This window comes from Alosa sapidissima, chromosome 4, assembly GCF_018492685.1.
Source record: "Alosa sapidissima isolate fAloSap1 chromosome 4, fAloSap1.pri, whole genome shotgun sequence".
NCBI classification, from domain to species: domain Eukaryota; kingdom Metazoa; phylum Chordata; class Actinopteri; order Clupeiformes; family Clupeidae; genus Alosa; species Alosa sapidissima.
In genome coordinates, this window is record NC_055960.1 from 21,354,675 (window position 1) to 21,377,174 (window position 22,500).

A 22,500-nucleotide genomic window follows, 5' to 3' on the forward strand; every position below is an offset into this window, starting at 1 on the left:
AACACATGAAATCACACAAGTTTAACTTTCATTGATTCTAAGATTATAAATTGTAAAGAGGTAAGACTCAATAAGTAGTCAGGCATTGTGTCATCACATTCCTATGATGCTCTAACACCATAGCTGCTTTCAAACACAACCTCTCCGCAGTATATGCGGAGCTTTGTCAAACAGAGGTCTGACCCTTCGGGTGATTCAGACATGATGCTAACCTGAAGACCTTATGCTGAAATATGTGTGAACGACAAACACGCACATGAACAGTATCTCTGTGTGGTTGAACACGCACATCAGAATTTGTTCAGACACACGCTCATTTACATAATGTCCGTCGGAAATACTAGGAGGGGAGCAGTAGAGCAGCCGGCTAAGTTCGGACTTCCAAATGACCGGTGAAGTTCAGATATATGGCTCAACCGTTTGACATGCCGATTTAGGGCAGCCGTGGCCTACTGGTTAGCGCTTCGGACTTATAACCGGAGGTTTGCCGGTTCGAACCCCGACCAGTAGGCACGGCTGAAGTGCCCTTGAGCAAGGCACCTAACCCCTCACTGCTCCCCAAGCGCCGCTGTTGTTGCAGGCAGCTCACTGCGCCGGGATTAGTGTGTGCTTCACCTCACTGTGTGCTGAGTGTGTTTCACTAATTCACGGATTGGGATAAATGCAGAGACCAAATTTCCCTCATGGGATCAAAAGAGTATATATACTTATACTTATGCTTACTTATACATCCGCAGAACAGCCTGCAGGTCTGAAAGCAGCTTATAGCATGGCTCAATACAATGTGTATCCATTGAAAATGACACTGATTATTGCCCTGGTTTGAGGAAGAACAGTGAACAGAGAACAGTTGGTGTTGAAACAGATCCAGAACAGACTGGAATTGGGGAGTGGACACACTACAGACATCTAAATCCAAGTGCTGACAGGTTTTGTGGTGTCTTTAAAAGACACTGATTGATGAATGTGTGGCATTTAGTTTACCACTGAACTAAATGGAAGGTAAATAGATTCATAAAAAAGCTAGCTATTGTTTAAATAATATTATTCTTTTTTACTTTGGCAATTTGGTGGGTTCTTCAATGGAAAGAAACCAAACAGAATTCATGGTTTTTCATGGTTAAGAGCCATTCACACTTGACCCAACTATTTTGGCCTACAGCCTGAAAACTAAACCCAAAAGAAATGAATGACATGTCCAAAGCAGGCTTGGAGGGTGCTATGTGTTGTGGAGTCTAAAGAACCCCTCACAAAAGGGGGACGTCTCTGTAATGAATGTGTCTGCTGGCTTACTTTGCTTCGTTTACAGAGCGGCGGGCTGAAGAAAGGCTGTACAAACTGCTTGGGCCGTTACCGCTAACTGCTGCCACTGCTGTTGATGGTTTGGCTGTAACAGGAGCCAAGTTCAGGTTCCATCGCTCCAGCACAGTTGACTGGCAATGCAAGGGGCCAGAACTGGGCGCTCACTGATCCTGAAGCAAGGCCATTCAGGCTGGGAAAGCAGCTTAGCAACAGCAGGATGGGGTGGAAAATGTGCACGCAGCTTCATAAGGTGATTTCGTAAAAGGGTGTGGGGGGGGGGTCTGGGTTCGTGTAACGTGCAGGGAGAGTTGTACGCATCAGGAGTGAACACACTCACACACATACACACTGTAGGATTATGGTCAGGGCCTACAGCATAAATACCATTTCTGCTTTATGATGCCAACTTGCTAACTTACTGTTCACTACTGTGGTTTATTTCAGGACTTTTACTTGTAGGGCAATGAGGTCATGGGACATTACATTATTATGACAACCTTGAGCCACTAGTGTTTCCTTTCGATTGCAGGTGCTTTTCAATGCAGGTGCCTTTTATGCTGGATGAGGGAGAGGTTGGTCATTTTGTAAATAAAACTCTGTTCTTGATTTTTCATACTATTGGTTTAAGTATCCTTCCAATATGCACCTTACTCATGCTCATGGGTTTTTTTTTGTGACACTGTGACCTTTAAGTTAAACAGCCAGAGTATAGCATTACACCTGGAGAAAGAATAAACTTGGATACTGCCTGTTTTATTTAAAGGAGAATTCCGGTGTGATATTGACATAAAGTGTGTTGAAACATGATACCGAGTGTGGACGTGTGTCTCGTTGCTCATCCCCTGGATGTCCCCTGCACTTAGAATTCTGGTGCTAGTTAGCCGATGCTACCAACAGTTTTTTGATGGGGGTGCCTCGGGCATCGGCCTAGCCATGCAAATAAATCACTGTTTTACACCATTTACGAGGCTCAAAGTAGCTCCATACTTCATTGGTAGACTTCCAAGGGCCTTGACATTTAAAACGAGACATTGAGAACTTTGAAAAAGCACTGGTAGTTTATTTACAAGACGATTTATACAGACTGCCGATTCGCCGCCATCTTGAATTTAGTCACGATAAGTCGAGCGACGAGTACAAATGAACAGGTATGATAAGGGATCAGATTCCAAAAATAATTCCATGGAAATGCATGGATTCCGGTTGCTTCCAGTAGCAGAAACTCGGTATCATATTTCAACACACTTTAGGTCAATATCACACCGGAATTCTCCTTTAAGTTTGATTCCTCTGCTTTTTCTGAAACAATTGAGCCACACTGCTTTCTTCTCATGTCAACTCATACTCCAACTCCCTGAGGACCTCCACTGCTTGTACAGTAATTGCTTGTGTATAACCTGCACTGTATATAAACCGCATGACAGTATTGTATGCAAATTTCACAAAAAAGTGTATTAACCGCAGTGCCCAATCAGCACAGCAAATCAGATCATGCTTTAATCAGAAATGAAGAATGAAGAAAAGAAAAGTATTCTGGTGTATAGCCCATGGCCCATGTATGGCTGAGGAAATTTTGCAAAATTAAGGAATAAATTGGTTAATAGGCAGGAAATTACGGTAACACTCCAACTCGTTACAGGACTAGGAACTTGGGTTATTTCCAGAATCCAGCCAATTATCATTACCAGGGACAACTTGAGTTCCATCCAAATTTCACTGCCACTGAACCAATACCTGGCAGCAGCAGCAGCAGCAAAATTCACACCCAAGAGGACCCAGCACACTTTTCGTCCATGTTCACCAGGGTCCAAATGACCACAAACACCCCAGTAAGCAAAAGATCTGCCTCATTGCCAATTTCATCTTTGTTCACCATTCACACTGGTTATAAGACCAAATAATCTGAAGAAAGTCATCAGGACAGGACCAAAATGAAGGTGGCAATGTTTCCTTTAAGGCCTTTATGATTCTGGGCTTCCTGGTTAAGGAGGAAAGTGTAGCAGTAGGGGACCTGGGCAATGTGAAGAACACGGGGAACGTGGTGAACGTGATGGTAGGGGGTTTAATGGGAAGGGGCTGGGTTGTTTAATCCTGCATTAATTAAAAGGGAGCATGCGAGACGATCAGAAATATGGGTGTAGAGTGAAACTGCATACTTTTCCCAGGGTCCATGGTGGTGGACCACAAAGCTCTTCTTACTGGCACATGGCCAATGCTGTAGATTCTCTATACAGCCTGGGAATAAAGGGGTTATTCAGTGTGAATGTTTATAGTAAATGTCATCCCATTCTAACAAGGCCTTCATCAAGTAATTCCTTGCCATTTTTTTGCTTAAATTGATATTAATGGATTAGTCGATATGCCAGTGAATACCTAGTGTAGGATTAGGAGACCTGAATCTGTCATATATACAGTAAACAGTATTTAAAAACTCACTATGTCATGGTTCGATAAAAAAAGCTTTATAACCTAGGAACAAGCTGAGACCATTCTACTGATACTGAGAAAAGATAAATGACTTGGCAGCAATCCTTAACCAATTAATCTTTACTAAGAACATTCCCTATTAATTCCACTCTGTCCAATAGTGAGACAAGACCAAATATTTAACTGAGGGTGAAATATTTGAATACATAGGGTATGAGTTGCACTTAGTGGATAAAAATGCAAAAGCAAACATTTGGCCTCCTAGTTTATGGGAGAAAGATAAAAATTAATGAAATGACACTTTGCTCCTAGTAGTGGTATATCAATATGTCAAGTGTGTTTGTTTATCTATCACCTTTCCATATACACCATACCATCCATCCCCCTTTTTCAGCTTCCTCTCACTACAGCTATGCTGTGACCAAAGCATGATGGGCTTAAGTCAGATTCTCTTTTATTCACTATATCTGTGGATTAGGCCCCGAACAAACAGTCCAGTGCGTTCCTCCCTCTGCCAATCTGCCCCGAGCCTCAGTGATCCCTTCCTCATTCATTATGTCCAATTAGGGAGACGCCTGTCTGTGTTCGCTCTGAAACTACGCAGAATAGAAAAACACTCTGTCAGCCTGCGTTAGGATGGACTGCAGTGTTTTTCAGAACCACTGGAGCATCGGAAGGCCATGGAGAGCTAGGAGCTGAGGTAACGTGATCAGGGTGCCAGGGTAAGTGCACGGTCAACAGCCAGCTATGGCGAGCCCTTAAAAGAGTGAAGTTTAGAATATGTTATTGAGGAGGCTAGCACAGGTAATATTAGATTGCTTTAGGTGAGGTTTAAATTTAAATAATGAGACAAGAGTGTCCAGGGCCTACATGTAGATCCAGTTATGCTAGTCATAAAAGAGAATTTGGCTAGTTGAAGTTAGATAAGAATGTATGTTATTAGATAAGTTCACATTGACATTATGAGATCAAGGACAGACCAGAGCCAAAAACAATTATGCATTCATCACAATTAATTTGGTTTAATGTTTTGGATAGGTTAGGGTAGATTAACATATAGACAAAGGTAGATCCGACTTAGCGCTCATGTGATAACGTTTGTTTACATTTACCAATATTAACATGCACAAGCATACCACCAAAGAGATCTCGTTCATATTAGCTGACATGTTAAGCCTAGTCAGGTGCACAAAAGCTGTCTATTTTCAAATTAGCCATGGATATCCCACAGGATTGTGTAGGCACTTAGCCAATGCTTGTGTTAGCATGCTAACTATTTCAGAACTGCAAGAATTGCCATCGTTTTTGTGGGTTCATATGTTCTCCAGGTCCTATGTTCCCCGCTCAGGGATAGGGTTAAGTTTTTTTTTTTTTTTTTTTTTAAAAAAGGGGTCCTATGTTCCCAGGTCCCATACAAAGCAGGGAGCATAGCACCCAGCCGGGGAACGTAGGTAGGCCTACGCTCCTGATTTTGTTCCTACTGAACGTAACCAGAGCCCGTCTACGGAGAGCCTCCCCACTCTCTATTAATCCCATACAAATCGAATTTGGCTGCAGTTCACCAGAGTTCACCTAGATGGCGATCGCGGGCGAGTCCAAAATACATGGGGTCCTATGGAGCTACATGGCTACATTTATTGTTTTCACCTATTTAACAACTGAAACCCTCAGATATTATTTTTCGCAAAATGGATATGGATTATCAATCAAAAGTGAAATAATCCGGGAGTCATGTCCTTTCGTTTTCTTACAGGTTGGGTCGTTGTTGCCCATAACACGCTAGCATTGATGCTATGCTATGCTATGATCATGCTAATGAATGACGTCATTGACACGTTTGACAGGCTTTTTAGAACAATTAAGTGACTTTAAAAAATATAATACTCAACCAAGTGTATTGTCTTTGCCTCCCCTTTCGAATACAATATTCAAATTATTTGAAAAAAAATTATATCCCGAGAAAAGTGGATTATGAGGGGTACAGCTCCATAGACCTCCATTCATTCTGGACTCGCCCGCGAGCGCCCCTAGATGCAGTACCACACCGGAAGCGTTCCGAGAGTGAAGGTTCTCCCCTTATTAGACATTCTCTGACGTAACTAAAACAGGCCCAGGTTTAAAAGGCTTGAACGCACATTGTTTAAAAGGCTTGAACGCACATTGTTTAAAAGGCTTGAACGCACATTGTTGCATCCTTATTTTTCTTCCATCATCATGCTAACTTTAAAGCAGGGGTCTCAAACTCAAATGAGCTGGGGGCCACTTCGGCCAACGTCATCTGATTGGAGGGCCACGTCAGTGTATAAGGGCAAACGAGGTGGTGGAATTGCCTCCATTCTCTCAAACAAATATAGCTGTACTAGAGTCAACTTTGGCGAATTCGCTTCCTTTGAGTATATTGCCCTCACTCTGAAGGCTGATCCAGCTGTACTTCTATTAACCTTATACCGCCCTCCTAAACTATGGACTGGCTTTCTTGACCAGTTTTCTGAACTTATGTCGCTCATCATCACTAGCTATGATCGGATAATTGTAAATGGCGACTTTAATATTCATGTCAATAAGACAATTGATGCTAAAGCCAGTAAGTTCCTTAATGTTTTGGACAGTTTAGAGCTAAAGCAGCATGTTACAGGACCCACCCATAACCTTGGCAACCCCCTCGATCTAGTCATTTCTAGAGGGATAGAAGTCACAGACTTATCAGTAAATGATATAAATATGTCTGATCATTATTGTGTATCTTTTAATATAGTACTACATACTTCAAAAATTCACCCCGAAATTGCAATCAAATCGCGACTCTTGGACATTAGAGCAGAACAGCAGTTCATAGCTCTTATAGACTCCATAAATTTAGATATTTTAAAGCAATTTTCCATCATGATAGAGGCATAAGAACCATGAAGACTCAGCTCTTTTCATTTACTTTCTACAACAGTCATTAATGTTATGAAGGAGCTGTGACAAAACCCACTCAGAAGGATCCCAACAATTGTGAAACGCTGGTGATCATCACAGGTTAAGTTAGATTTTATTTAAAGTGGGTTATGGATCATGTTAAATTGAAATATTGTAACCAGTGAGTGAGTCCAGTGGCAATACTGAGGTCAATTTAATGGGTTAACAAAAGAAAAAAAGAATCTTATCGGCCCTCTGTAAACTCTGGCTGAATTGACTGTAAAACGGTTCTGGTGGACATCAAAGGCATTAGATTCATAATGAATTCTTTAGACATTCCTGGCAAAAGACGTCCTCTCTGAATGGGTTTGCCTCAGGGAGATGGAGCAAAGGTCACCTTCCTTGAATCAAGCTCCTGCTTTGAATTTGAATATAACAGAAAATATGAACAGGCTTCAGAGCTCACATCCAAGCTGAGGAAAAAATAATGTTGATGTTAAATACTACTATGTGCCATTTGATACTGTTAAAAATAATGTTGATGTTAAATACTACTATGTGCCATTTGATACTGTTTAAGCAAATAGTTTTATCTGAAAACTATAGAAAGGTAAGCCTCTAGCAAGTACTGATAGTCATTCTATTGTTTTATAACCTGTTAGCTATTTATAACCTGTTAGCTATTAAAGACGTAACTGGCTTGTCACGGTAACTATAGACACATTCAAATCAATTAACAGGATTGTTGGAACAGGATTCACGTTTTTGTTTTTTCAAGGCAGTGATGTATCTCTCTGTGGACTAGTCTCGAGTTTTCTAGAGGTGTGTGAGGATGTGAATACTTTCTACCAGCACACCGGATCTAGCTGGTTTGGTTCGTAGACACGTGAGACTGTGGTTAAGCCTGTGCTGTTCCACACGTCTCTCTCTTGCTGCCTCCTCCTTCTTTCTCTATCCCTGTGTATCTCTCCCTTTCTATGCCCTTCTTTTCTTTTTTCTCTCTTCCTCTGTAGCTCATTCTTTCTCTCTCTCCTTGTCACTCACTGTCCTCTTTCAGACCCGTGTTACTTTCTTTCACTGTCTGCCATGTAGCTATCTCTCTCTCTCTCTCTCTCTCTCTCTGAGTCTGTATGTCCGTCTGTCTGTCTGTTTGTCCGTCTAGACAGATACTTTATTGTCTCTGTAGGGGAACTATTTTTCTGTGAGTGAAACACACAAGACACGTTGACCATTAAACATGCATCTACCAGTCATATCACAATTGCACTTAGTTATCCCCCAAAAGAGTAGGCTGAAAAGAGTAAGAGAACTAAAGAGAGTGAAGTCTTTGTCTGTCTGTCTGTCTCTTTTGCTCCTCCTCAGGTCTTTCTGGGTCACCTGAGACTCCTCTCCTTGCTCCTTTACACTCTGTGTCGGTCTCCTGTCCTGGTTCAACCTGCACTAATGCTGTCAGCATGCATGCAGAGCTCTGACACACTTCAGCCAACACATGTAGTGGAAACTCAGCCAAATGGTATGCGTGCCTGTGCACAAATATACTCTTGCATGGTGCTAACTTTGTCTCAGAGCTCCAAAATAGAAATATGGGAAGCACACATCACGGGCCTTGGGAAAATGCTGAAGCAGGGGGAGATCATAGTAACATGACTGTATGGAATGGAAACGTGTGTCTTTATGGATTTGAATCAGGGGAGAGAGGGGATTTCTGATGGAAGCATTTCCTGAAGTCCTTCCGTTGAAATATACACTACAAGGGAAAAAAAAGCTTAAAACTAATTTTTAGTTCTTTAACACAGCTCTTGTCAGCTGACTGGAACATTCTGCCTGATGACACCTCTGAGCATTGACTTCCTCCGAGTTGCTTTGAGTTGCTATGTAAAGCTGTGGTTCATTTGAAACACACAGCCAGACCACATCATCCCGCCCCAGATACACCAATAGCAGCCATGCGCAGAGCTCATTTCAGTTCCTGCCGTCACCTCAGATGAACTCCCTCTCAACATACGGGTCCTGGGAGAGCAACACCCCTTTGCGATGTCCAAGGCAGGGCTGAGAGACCTCCTGTGCTCACTCGCCCGATGCTTTTTCAGAGAGAGTTTTTTCACGTTGCCAGCTGAACGTGCTCCCTGAGGTACCCCAGTGAGTACGGTGGAGGGGGATCACATTTTGATTTATTTTACACAGAGCGTGTCTTTGTAGGCCAGGCCCAGTAAATGTGACGTGATTTCAAGCTATAGTGTTTCTGAACACTGTCTCTAGGTAAAAATTAAGAGTTATTTTGTAACTCTTTGAGCCTCTTTGTGCTCTTGTTCATGGTTATACTTTTAACACCTGGCAAATTGCTTATTTGGGCTTGAAAGACTTTCAAGTCATCTTCAGTTGAAAATAGTGTCACTCAGAAGAACAGCTGTTTATAGTTATCCCTAAGTAATGTTGAACACTCCATTCTACGGATAGAAATGCCACATTGGAACTTCTCTGCCTTTACTTTCCCATTTTATTTAGTTTTTGCTGGGGTTCACTTTTTTTTAGTATTGTCACATGCTCATTTTTTGTGGATTAATATGCAGCTGATATGACCTGAAGTAATCTTATAGTGCAACATTTCAAAACTTCTGCTTTTATTTGAATATAACACATTCTACACTGTGGAATGGCGGATGGTTTCTTGAATGAACTGAATTTCTTCTGAATAGCAGCTATTTATGTGTAAGTCAGATGTGGTGTGTGATATTTTGGTAACTGAGCAAAAATGTGTTTTAAAAACTCTTAATTCATGCTTGTCTTTTGTTTCTTGTCTCATATTTAAGTGAATGCAATTTAAGATGTTTCTCATCCTATCTCCATGAGGTACACTGTGTTCTGGTTATACAATTGCAAGGTGCCACTCTGTCCCACAAGTTTGCCAAACCACCGATCTAGCACAATCATTGCGGCTATTTGGCTCAGCCCTAATGGAGACAAGTCTGCTGTCGTCAGTGATTTTCTGTGTGTCAGTTTGACTGAGGTGGTTTTGTTGTCGTCTCGGGAACAGAGAGTCTTGGTCTGTCCTGTGCATCAGTGGTTCAAAGAGCCTGTCTTTTCAGAGTCTGTCTCTGGGAGTCACACCTGAGTCGCTGGATAACAGAGATGTGGCAAAGCCTCAATGGCACAGCAGGATTCAGCTTTTGGATATTTGCCCCTTTGGCATGCTGACCACTGGAACAAATCTCCACTTTTTCATGAAGCCACTCCATGCCTTTCCTTTTGAGACCTCTTCAATGGTTTTGTAGGGAATCTATGTTACAAAAAGAATAGATAATTCAAAAGGGCTAGATTTCAATTTAGTACAGTGCATGCAAATGCACTGTACTGTTATTCCACGGCTTCTTCTTCTTATAATTCCGCTTACCACTTTGAATCCGTGTAATTCAGCTTCGTTTAAACTTTGTAACGTAGGTCTGTCAAAGGACATGGCAGCAATGCATTTTTCATCTTTGAAATATTAATGAAAAACAAGTTTATATTCAGCATAGCAACCACCGTGTCTACCTTAGAAACACCATAGTAACTACCACTGCAATGTCTTTTTTAACTCTATGGTATTTTACCTTTTCACCTTTTCTTGCATTTTCATTTTTTTATTATGATTTATTTTTCATTTATTTAACCAGGGGGGTCATATTGAGACTATAGTCTCTTTTTGAAATGGTCCCTGGCCAAGAAAGGCAACACTGTAAATAAAATAGAGAAACCTCATCTACAAAAAGACAAACAAACAGTGGACCAACAACAAACAGAACCATGCACACATAAACAGCAGCAAGCACCAGTTAGTACAGACAAAGAACACAAAAAAGCAAACCAACAGCAGACCACAATTAGCCTACATAACAATATAACACCACCACACAAACCACACCACATTATACAGCAACATAACAAAACACAACACAACACCTAACAAGGACAACAATTAAACACAGCAACAAACAAAATAACTGCATGCACTGATAATTCCTTGGAATTGCATTTCTAGTTTTAGTTTGTCATGCTATTCTATCCAACGTGACTTGCAAGTAGATACAACTAAGGTATAAAAACTGACAAGACAAAATAATTGTTATACAAAGACAAAGACAAAACATGTTACAGAGACAATTATATTAATTTCTTATTTAGCTCCATAACATGGCAGCTTTGAGTTACTATTTATGGTTAAATTAATATGCTTCTACAGTGATTCAGTTGAAACCATGGTTCCATTGTGTTCAGTTTCAGAGAAACAAGAGTGTCAAAATTGCAGTAACTACAAAATCCAAGCTAATACCAAGGCAAACTGCAGTAAATCCGGTACTAAACATCAGTTACTGCGGTTTGCCTTTGTATTAGCTTGGATTTAGCAGTTACTGCGTTTTGGCTTTGTTTCCCCAGCTTTGACACTGCAGATACTGCAATTTGACTTTGTAGCCAGACCGTTCTTGCGCTGCGCAAGCTATTGAAAATAATGGGTTTCAGAGTGCAACACCATTGCCAGATCCTGTAGGGACCTTTATCCCGAAAAACACTTTGTCCCGATCATAATGGTCCCTAACACAGAAACAAAAATATGCTATGGCTCATTGTCACAGTAAAATTACGTTTGAACTCGCGTTAAAATGCCAATCCAGAGACGGGTCACGGGTAAGGAAGATAGCAAAATATGGACACATATTCGGACAAGGCCACCAAAGATGTCACCCCTTTCTCTCTTTACCATGCTGGTAAATGTGAATGAGTTTGACTGTAGCTTACTTTGGTGCTCATGGTTTCCATAAAATTAACTCAACGATTGAAATGTGGAGAATCTAACCAATCCAACTGTATGTATATAGCACGCCCATATTGACAGAAGCTTCAACGTTTAGGAACTCTACTTAACACACTTCATCAGTGGAAAATGCGTGTTAAGCAGTGCCATACACTTTTGTGTGCACATTCTAAACAGCATAGAAATAGCTCCAGCAGGCAATTGGGGGTTTAAGAGGTTTTATACAACCAAAAAACTTCCATAAAACCAGATCAGGCTTTTAATTGACACCAGACCAGTGCAAGCGGCCTGCGTCAAATTGTGACTCTGCTTTTAAATGAAGTTTCACTGTAAATATTTTAAAATATTTACTTTTTCACCAATCAGTAGATTTGTATTAGCTCCTCTTCTAATGTCTGTTAAATTAAATCTCGAGTTCTATACCAATGAAGGACGAAATCCAAGAGCGTAAAAGGAGGCACATCGCTAAACCAATACAGTCTGTTCAAGTTCTTTTGATCAATGTGGACACTTATGAAACCCTCTACAAATGTCTTCCAGAGATGAAGGTGTGTTTGAAGTTTTGTCATACCCACAGATTTAGGGGAAACCATGGCTGGGAACTTTGTTAGTCTAAATGTCCTGACAAAGTACTCAAACAGCCATCCAATCCATCCAAGCAAACAAAGAATCAACAGGAGCCGCGGCAAGGCAATAGAGAACTGAGGATTTCAGCATAAACAAGGAACCTGGGAGTTGAGTGGCAGTTCCATTCCTAGTCTATTCCCTGCCGAGGTTATCGTGCAAAGCACTGGATAATATGGGTGGATGATAGGAACTGAGCCAAGTAACAATAAAGCTTCAAAGAGATTAATTTTGTCCCTTGGTTACATTTAGCCTGAGACATACTGTGCTAAGAAAAATTTGATGATGCGACCTCCACACCCTCTCATGTCAACCCTAAGAACTTATGTACTATTTAGCCGGTGGCTTTGTCCAAAGTTTGCTTTAAGCCAAAATTCAAATTGCATCATGATATGCCATTCATGCCACATAAAAATTCCAAGGATGTTGTAAAATGACAATGAGATAACAATCAAGGCCAAAGGCTATCATATACAGTGATGATGAGAGATGGCTACTTGCTTTGCCTGAGAATAATGTTGTGGGTAGGGAGGTTGCATCATCAATTTTTCACTGTAGGAGCACGATTGAGATCCTCTGCAGAAAGACAGACGCTATATATTGTTAGATAAATATGTGTTATGTCAGGGGGAAATTTATATTATAGTGGATAAATTGGGAGGTGTTACTAGACACCTATAGGAACACATAGTAAAAAAAAATTATTGGTAAGATTTTTTTTGCAGATTGGCGGAAAAAAAATCATAACCTTCCCTAACTATAATGCTTTATTGCCAAACGTCAGTCTGTGACAGCCATTACAATCAGAAACAGAGCTATCTCTGATGTAAATTTCTCAATATTCAATGGAGGTACCCTAAACACAACCCTAGAATTTGTATTATCTGTCAGCACTCTGTGTTATGGTCCAATGTCAATCTGGCTCACAGAAGTGGCTTATACTCACTGTACTCTGTCTTTAATATACGCATTTGCTGTGTAATTGACTTTGGGGGATGGTGAGATGCCATAAGGGTGTGGTTTGTGACAAAGCTAAAAGTGTTGCAATCCACTTGTAACTTCATTTACTAGACTTGTGAAATGCAGCAGATGTGGTAATAGTGACTCCGTAGCTGAGGCACTTCAACTCAGCAGGCGCCCTCTGGTGGTTGTGTTGCTTAACCACATCACAGAACCAACCCAGTCTCTGTACTGTTTACATTATAAAACAGTATGTATAAAACAGTATGTAAAACTTGTATGTAAGTATGTACTGGTATGTATATAATGTAGAATAGGTAGAATACTGTACTGTTGTTATCCAATTAATCCACCTGCAAAGCATGTTAATTCATTTGAATTCAGAGATTCTGTATAGCATAATCTGTTTACTTAAACTTAACAAACCATAACCATTAGTGTTTAACATTATTTGTTGTCATCTCAATTTATAGTTTGCTTTTCATTTCTAGCTTATTTAAATATTTGCAAACCACCAACAGCTAGAATAGCCAGGCAGCTACAGTGCAATCAAAGAGTATAGAGGTACTTCTACACTCTGGTGGCATAATCATAATCATGAGAAACTTAACATTGAATTTACATGCAATGTAATCATTTTTACATTCTGCACACAGCTATGCGTCCATCTCTACACCAATTACTAAAATAAACAGCAGGATAGAAAGTATATAGCAGAATATAAAGTACTCTGTAAGCCTTTCACAAGTAATCCAGTTTTGAAACTGGACCAAAGAATTTTGGCTACATGACATCTGCACATATGTAAGTACAGCTTATTTCAGGTAACAAATGCACATTCTTCATCCAATGTTTCAGTGACAAGACTTCAATGAATAAAACAATAAGGAATAAAATATTTATGTCAGTATAGTTTTGTAAAAGCCATAGAGTATCCCACCATCATGATCCTTATATTGCCACAATATTCTTACAAATATGAACCGATATTTTATACTGGCTTGCTTTCTGATGACATGAATTTAAAAGCATTAAAATTGAGATTTAATTATGTTTCCTTGATATAAAGGCTGACATATAAGACATATGCAAGTATTTTCACATCATACTTTCCCAGATATGGGTAGCCCAGACTGCCCGAATAAGAGCTTAAAGTAAAGGTTGTAAAATAGCTTAAAGTAAAGGTTGTAAAATAGGTTAAAGTAAAGGTTGTAAAATAGGTTAAAGTAAAGGTTGTAGCCCTGACCTGAATGGGTTCTGACTTTGACTTTGTGCATTCAGAATGTAGGCTGCATGCTGCATGCATGCTGTCCATGTAGTTTTAAGTAATTGGTTTTCCTAGAGTTAGACTGTGCACAGCACTCGTGAAGAGAGGCTGGGAGTTTAATAACAGGGCGATGAAAAGAAGCCAAGTTCCACTAAATCTCAGCTGGGGACAGCAATGCCCTCTAGGTCATGTGACCCTGGGGCAGCCATCAAAGCTGATGACAGCAGAGAACAACTGCACGCGCACACAGTGGGATGTGTTTGGGATTCCCATTTATCTTTATGAGATGGCAGAAGAGCCAACAGCTGTTGTTGGACTTCTTAAAACAAGTTTCAGCCAATAAAAATGTAGGATGTTATGAGATGCAGTCATACTTAACAATGCAAATATACATATATGAAATGTTGTCATTAATGACAACGTCATATTTCAGATTTATATTGGTATTGGTAAGTATGATTTAGTAACTTTGCAGGCATTATGGGTTAAAAAAAATAAACCAAAAAAATTTGACAGTAGCTGTATTTGGCACAAAACAAAAAGTCACAATTTCTTTGTAACAGCCTTTCATCATGGCCTCAAACAGCATACCTGATGAGTAAGTGTATTGTGTCTTAACACAGGATCTATGAATAGCCAATAAGTCTTAGTGGACATATCTTTGAAGTCACTCTTTCATCAGTATAGTAGTTTAGCTAATTGCGGCTGATGCCACATCTCAAATGGCCCTGTACTGTATATGAAGAAGCACATTTTCAAACAAAGCTACTCCCTACCTGCACACCATTGAGTCCTTTAACGAGGCCTGTAGTCTCAGTGGCGATGACCAGCATTGGTGTGACCTCAGTAAGATCAGTCATCCTAGACATCCTGATGTACTATCAAGAAGAAATGACAACACCCCAAAGTTTTGTCTGACAGATGGCCCGATCATGGAGAGACACAGGCAACATAAAGTGTGACGCTCAGATTAGTCATCTTCTGTCTACAACAAGTTCTTCTGTCTACAACGCCACTCCTCCACTTTCATCACCTGATACCATAATGTCATAAAGTCATTATGCTGGTGATGGCAGTATCCTCACAACTTCATAGCAAGATGTCTGCCTTCATTATTGAAAGTTCCCAACAAAGAAAAGACTGTAACCTTCTTTACCATGTGGCCATAGTCAGAGTACTTTTAACTTTGCAGTATGAAAGATCTGGATGGAAGTTGATCCAGGATTTCATCATATAAATCTCTTCTGGATTGGGATGATTGGATGCATTTGACAGCTCTAAAGTAAAAATAGCACATGAGTCAAAGACTTCTCCAAATACAATGGCCTGAAGCACAATGTGGCCTTAATGAAGAAACGAAACACATTTAGCAACTAATTAGAGCTGAGCAAGGGAAAATGCCAGCTATTATCCTGAGAGATAATAGGCTCACTCCCTCGTGTCTTGTTTCAGGGTGAAATGCTTTGCTGACCTTTGTGTTTCTTTGCATCAACTTGTGCTTACTACCAGAAGAGGGCAGTGTTATAGTGTGTTTACAGATGGGCTCCTTTTTTGCTAATTCTAGTTTAATTTAACACTGTCCACTGATCCGGAATGCATTTCATATTTGCATTTCTTCATTTAGCTTTTATTCACAGCAGCAGTATAGTATTGTATCCTGTATGTGTATGTCCAAACCCACGCTCATGATGCTTGTAGCACCTTGCCAAACTAATTGAACAGCAGGAAGTCATGTAGATGCTTTTGCAGATGAGGTGACATGTAAGATGATACTGTTTGACACTAGCTTAGCTTTATCAGTAACAAAATGTCACACAAAACTTAAGTGTTACCATACATTTTACACTATTTCTTTTTTAAACAGAGTGGACTGGTGGTGAAGCATTTTTTTTATTTAGAAGCATTGTTCATATGACATAACAGAAACTTAATTCTATTTTGAGTCATTACTGATGACTTTTTACCTGTAGGTTAGATATATGTTTCTAAACCATCCGATCTGACGTGTGTATTATATTGGGTTCACTCACTGATACACAGGGATGGGGGTGGAGGGGTGGGGGGCAATATTTTGTCATCAATTATGCTCTGTTTGCCCACCCATCTAAGGTGCTGATACTGCCCAGCTGGACATTATGGGCGACTATCTCCATATCGACAGACATATCACTGCATTTTCACACCATTATGTCTAACATGACAACAACACCAAGAGACCTGGCATTAATATTTGAGAAGGCTTCACATGCATTATTCAATGGGGGGGGGGGGGGGTGGTTCTGTTGTTGCATTTCCACTTCATATGAATCTGAGTTAGTTTCAGGAGGTGGGGGGGGGCAGGTGGTGGGGGTAGGGGGAGGTAGGGATATCCTGCTCTCATGACAGACGGAAGACTGCCAGTGACCACTATGTGAGTGACATGGGATATGTCATCGGATACAGCGAGCGCTGGTTGGGAAGGTCCTCTAACCGGACCGCTGGGGATTCTGAGTTACTGGAAAGGCTCGGCACAGGACGGAACTGGATGACACTGGGCAGCAGTGGACGCCTTGTGTTTCTGGAAGTCAGCCATCAGGGGAGCTATGAGAGAGAGAGGATGATTAACCTGCGGTCGGACCAATTCAGTCTCATCCAGATGAATTATTCAACGTCAGGTCATCGCCAATATTCACCGTTGTTTTTTAGACTCTTTAGCAATTTGAATGGGCCAATAGATTTTTCCCTTCTTTTTTTTACTCGGTTTTCATTTTGTTTACTCAAAGATCACACCTTCTATACATTGTTAAACAGTTTCAAACAGTCGCTACAAGTAAATATGAACACTAAGTGCACCTTTTACATTGATGTCTGCATAATTTAAATGCAAATATTGGTTATAGCCTCAAGGCTTTCTGGAAAGGCAGACCTTATTGATCCGAAAATACCTGTCTAAGATTAGAGCTTACAATAGAAATGCTGATGTGTACAGGCTGAGGTTTTCAAGTCTCAAGACAGTGGGGTGAAAATAGTCAATCAGTATCAGTAATCAGTAATCTGTAATCAGTAATCAGTAATCAGTAATCAGTAATCTGTAATCAGTAATCAGTAATCAGTCCTGACATCAGTGGTGAAGCTTTGGCGAGTTTGATCCTACAATTGTAAAACTGAGCTATCCATATCTACACCACTGCATACCTATTATAAATACAAAACATTTAATGCATAACTTATTTTTGCACTCTTAAGAGTGACAAGCAGTTGAAATAGGCCAGTGAAAAATCTTCTCATTCTTATGAATCATGTATGTGTTGGATATGTCTTTAGAGTCGCTTCCTTTAGTCAGCATGTACCGTAGAGATATAGAGCTAAGCATTCACAGACCCATAAAAGCTGTTATTGTGCAGATCTGAAGCCGACTGTATAAAGAAGTGCTGTCTGATTCTGATGCGCGTGAAGAAGGCAGCACTGGGGATGCATTTTAATTTTCAATATTGGCCCATGCAGGTCACAGAGGGTATAGATGTTTTCCCACGTGGATGGGAAGAAGTCTTTTGAGAATCACTTAATGTGAATAAAAAGCATGCCGCCTTGTTCAAACAGCCCCCCCACCCCTCCGCCTCCTCCCTCCTCGCTTTGCATATAACCACTGCATGGATGCACGTGCTTCTCCTAGCGCCCGCGGTGAATCAATGCGAGAGGCACGCGTTTTGAATTCCTGATCAGACCAGACGCTCGGCGTCGGGGATGAGCGAGAGCCAAGAGCTGTGCAGAGCCGCTGTGCAAATCCCTGGCTGGGTTAATGAAAAGAAAATGGCAGAAAATCTGCCTGACGATGCGACCGGGCTGGGGGTGAGCACGGCTCAGCGCGACCTCTGAGGGGGGCTGGGATGGGGCTGAGGAGATCCCTCAGATCAAGACCACTCTCTGTTGTACTCCATCCACAGTGCCCTATGTCATGTGTTGGTCTTTTAATGCATACAGTAGTCCCTTCCATAATCATGTATAGACGACTGTACACAAAGAATACAGTCACGGAAACATAAACAAACACAGAAAGACAGACACACTGAGAGAGAGAGAGAGAGAGAGAAAGAGATGGAGAGCCGGAGAGAGAGAGTGAGAGAGAACATTGAAATAATACTATAATATTGCTTCAGTGTTTTTTTATGTACACAGGTTCATGACATATAATACAACTCCTTGTTCACAAGTCCTCAGTTGTGAAAGGGCATCCCCTGACACACGTGTCCTCTCCCCTCCCCTTCCCTCCATCAGCCGGTGAGTGGGCAGGGGACAGGCTCTCCACTCGGCAGGGGGAAGCCCCCTCATGCCCCTGAGCTCTGATCCTCCACGTCTCACACAGGGGAACACATTTTATGGCAGACCTGCTGCCCTACCCTTTTGAATACATTTGCATGCATTGAAAGTAACCCCTGTCCTCTCTTCCTCCCTCCCTCTATCTCTTTCTCTCTCTCTCTCTCTCTCTCTCTCTATCTCTCTGCCCTACCCCCACACACCCTATACTCACCCCAGTGAATCACAGCCAAGAGGATATTGCCATCATCATTTGTCTTTCAAATGTAGGACTCTTAGTGTGGCATTTATGAAGAAAGGACATGTGTCCTGGGCAGCTTTGTGCGTTTAATTAGTTTTAATTGTACCAGAGGTTGTTATGACCCACTAATCAGGATTTGAATTGCATTGCACCAGAAGCACTCTTCTTTGTGTACAAATCTACAAACTCAATTCGATCGACCTTTGTGTGTGTGTGTGTGTTTGTGTGTGTGTGTGTGTATGTAGTAGTAATAATAATAATATATACATATTTATATAATATATACATATAATATATACATATTATATATATATATATATATATATATATATATATACACACATATATTATGACCTCTCTCTGACTTGTATATTACCTCTCAGCTTGAAAGATAATGAAAATGAAAAAGTTGCATATATTAAAATTTATAGTACGGAATAACAATAGTCCGGCTATTCATCAAAGCCATAAAATGTCAAACACCCTGACACTCTGAATGCAATGTCATCAAAAGAAAATGTATAGTTTTGCATGTATTTTGCATATTTTGCCTAAAAATAATTTTTTAGCCATTAGATGATTGTGTCAGGGCCATATTGTTAGGATTGATGACAAGAAGCAAATCAGTCTGCTGAAAAAAAAATGTTTTTTTGTTTTTGAAGTTTGAAACTTCAAATAGATAGGACTCCAAATATTTTGATGTGAATGTATGGGTTTATTGTGAAATGTATATGTACTATGACCTAGATTTAAACAGTGACAGATGAAATAATTGTATTTACTGCATGCTTTAAGTATAAGTGCATGTGTGCATGTGTTCATAATTTCTAATCTATTTCCCACCAGTTCCTTTCCTCTGCATTCCTAGTTTAAGCCAGGCGCCATAAAATTCTACGCATGGGTTAAATCCCTTTGTGTTGCCATGGAGACTATGACAGGCTCGCACTACCAGCGACCTGACAGGAGCAGCCAGCAAGAGGAAGGGGGAGGGGTTGACGGGGGAGGGAGTTGTGCCAGAGCCAGCCCATTGGCTGGGGCCAGGTCACATGTTTGCTTTGGAATGAATGCTAATGCACTGGCTTCTCGTTTTTTTCCTCCCTCCCTCCCTCCCTCCGCTCCTCCTCTGTCCTGCCTTGGCTGTGACGGTCCTGTCGGATCGAACTGAACCCAGAAATGGTGTAGGATACCAGGGAAGGACCAAGCAATCGACCCCCCGAGGAGAACAGCACCAGGCCTAAGGTGGAAGGTAGGCAGATCTGAGCTTGTTTTGTGTGTCGGGGGCTGCTCTGCGTGTGTATGTGTGTGTGTGTGTGTGTATGTAGATGTGTGAGTGTGTGTGTGAGTGTGTGTGTGTTGGCCAGCCTCACAGCACAGCTCTGATGGACCTCTGGTGAACGCTCCAGTTTGTTTTCATATTTTTCCTGCATGTGGCTGGAGCTGGAGCAAGAGCACTTTGAGAAGGGGGGAGTGTGTGTGTGTGTGTGTGTGTGTGTGTGTGTGTGTGTGTGTGTGTGTGTGTGTGTGTCGGTGTTAGTAGGTGACAGATTGGGAAGCAGTTCTGCAGCTGGTTGTGCTGAAGTCGCACATCAGGCCAAACCAACAACACCCCCCACCCCCCTTCAACAACCCCCCTCCTCCTCCCCACCACCACCATCCCCTCTTTAATTAAAAAGACCAAAACAAAAGCGTTTGCGTAAGACATCGCTTCAGACCGTGGCGGCGGCTGGCTGTCAGCAAGGGAGTCGGCTTTTCATAGGTTCAGCTTGGGCTGTGCATTCCGGAATGCAGAGTGCATGCTCACACATTCATGAACACACACACACACACACACACACACACACACACACGCATACGCAAACGGCAGCTTTCCTCTGTTTCTTTTTTAGGTGTGCGTGGTGTGCAGTGTGTGTGTGAGATGGGGGTTGGTTTCGAGTGTGCGGACGGTTGTTTGCAAGTGCTCCTGCGAAGGTCAGGGGGCCCGGGGGTGGGGGGGGGGGGGGGGGGGGGGTAGTGGGGGTGGTGGGGCTTTTGTTGTCCTGAGGGGCAGAGAGGCTGGGAGGCTGTGGAGAGCACCCTGGTGCCCTAAGCTCCTCCACTGACCCACATGCACCCGCAATTCATAACACGGATACAGCAGCACACAGCTTTGGGGTGCCTCTGTGTTTGTGTGTGTGTGTGTGTGGGTGCATGACAAGAATACAACAAGGAGCTTTGGGCTGTGTGTGTGTGGGTGTTGGTGTTTGTTTTGCCCGCATGTATGTGCAAGACATGGATACAACACAATTCTGTGTGCGTGTGTGTGTGTGTAACATACACATATGTTGTTATTTACATATAAATCTCTGGCTATCATACCAATCAGAACAACTATTTGAATCACACAATCCACGGTTTCAAACAGGGATGACTGTTGATCCTCTATTTTTTGAGGTTGAGGACATGGAGCTAACTAAAGACACTAGCTAGCTTCTCCGTCACCATTACAACAGATTTCCTTGTTGACACTTGGAAATAAAAGGATATAATCACATAAACGCATACTTGTATTTGTTTTATAACGTATTCTAGTATGACGTAATGGAGAGAAATTACCATTATCAGTGATGAAGTATTGTGACATTAAACAGAGGTCTTCTCAGTACCACGATCTGTACCCTCAATTCAGATAGACACAGACAACAGTTGAAACAATGTATGGGATCAATGGAAAGCTCCAGAGTTTAAGAACATGGCTTAATTGAAAGAAAATGGATTAATTAAAAGAAATGACCATATTTGTACCAGCTGCTGAGTTTCAAGGGATGGATGACTTAAAAGAGAGAGAGGATGAAACAGCCCAAGTCTAGCCAAAGAGGTTTTTATTCTGGTGCCAAGTGGCACCCTTTTTTCTATAATTACTTACAGAATAAAGACCAGGTAGCTGCAAAGAAAGCCATTTCCAAATGCAGCACACAGGAATACATTTGGTCTGCATAGTTTTGAATTGGAATTGGAATGTGCATTAGCTGATTTGTAGACTTCACTGAATTCATCTCAAAAAACATTAGTGATGCATTAATGACAGCCCGTGTCTCCGTGCATTAATGGAAAAGTAAATCTGCATGACCTGACTCACTTGGGTTAAGTCTTCACTTAACCGGATCAGCCTGGCAAGTGAAAGATCATATTTTTATCACTCTTCTCGTTCCTTCTCGCACCACTTTCGCAGCTCTTGAGGGACATTGGGGTTAATTGCGTTGAGAGCTGGGGTTTTGCACACGCTCAGTCGAGTCGCTCGCTGGCCAGATTACACAGAGGCATTAAGGAAAAGACTGCTTATCTGCTGACCTGGGGTCAGAGAGGGGTCAGTGTGGGAGAGGTGCTTTACCCCGCGGTAGGATTCACACACTCGCCTGGACTCGGCTTGGCGAGGCGTAGCTCACTGGCTTGGCAAGAAAGGTTCATCATGCCCTCGCAGAAAATCTAGTCGAAATGGGACCCTTCCCACACAACGAGCACTTTGTTACTCAGAGAAGGTTCTTGTAGACATAGACGTTTTTTGTCAGTATTATCACAATGCACACTGTTGGAAAGTAAAAAAAAAAATGTAGAAAGGAAATTTTCTCTGAGGGAAACCTAACAGAGTTCCTCTTTTTACACTTCTTGATTGCAACATTTTGTAACTTCTCTTTATAGAAAGATGTTAAACTTCTTTTT

At 41.4% G+C, this 22,500-nt stretch overlaps 1 protein-coding gene across 3 annotated transcripts in view; it reads left to right on the top strand.

Annotated features, from left to right (window-relative positions):
• Positions 1-4,410: 4,410 nt before the first annotated feature.
• The window catches only part of phc2b (polyhomeotic homolog 2b (Drosophila)), a 54,501-nt gene continuing 36,411 nt past the window's right edge, over positions 4,411-22,500 (top strand). For 2 of the 3 annotated variants that reach the window (XM_042088787.1, XM_042088785.1), the window contains exon 1: positions 19,910-20,050. The gene's annotated coding sequence lies outside the window, so the exon portion shown is untranslated. Of the gene's footprint in view, positions 4,452-19,909; positions 20,051-22,500 lie in introns of those variants that run through there. The other variant, XM_042088786.1, reaches the window with a different exon arrangement.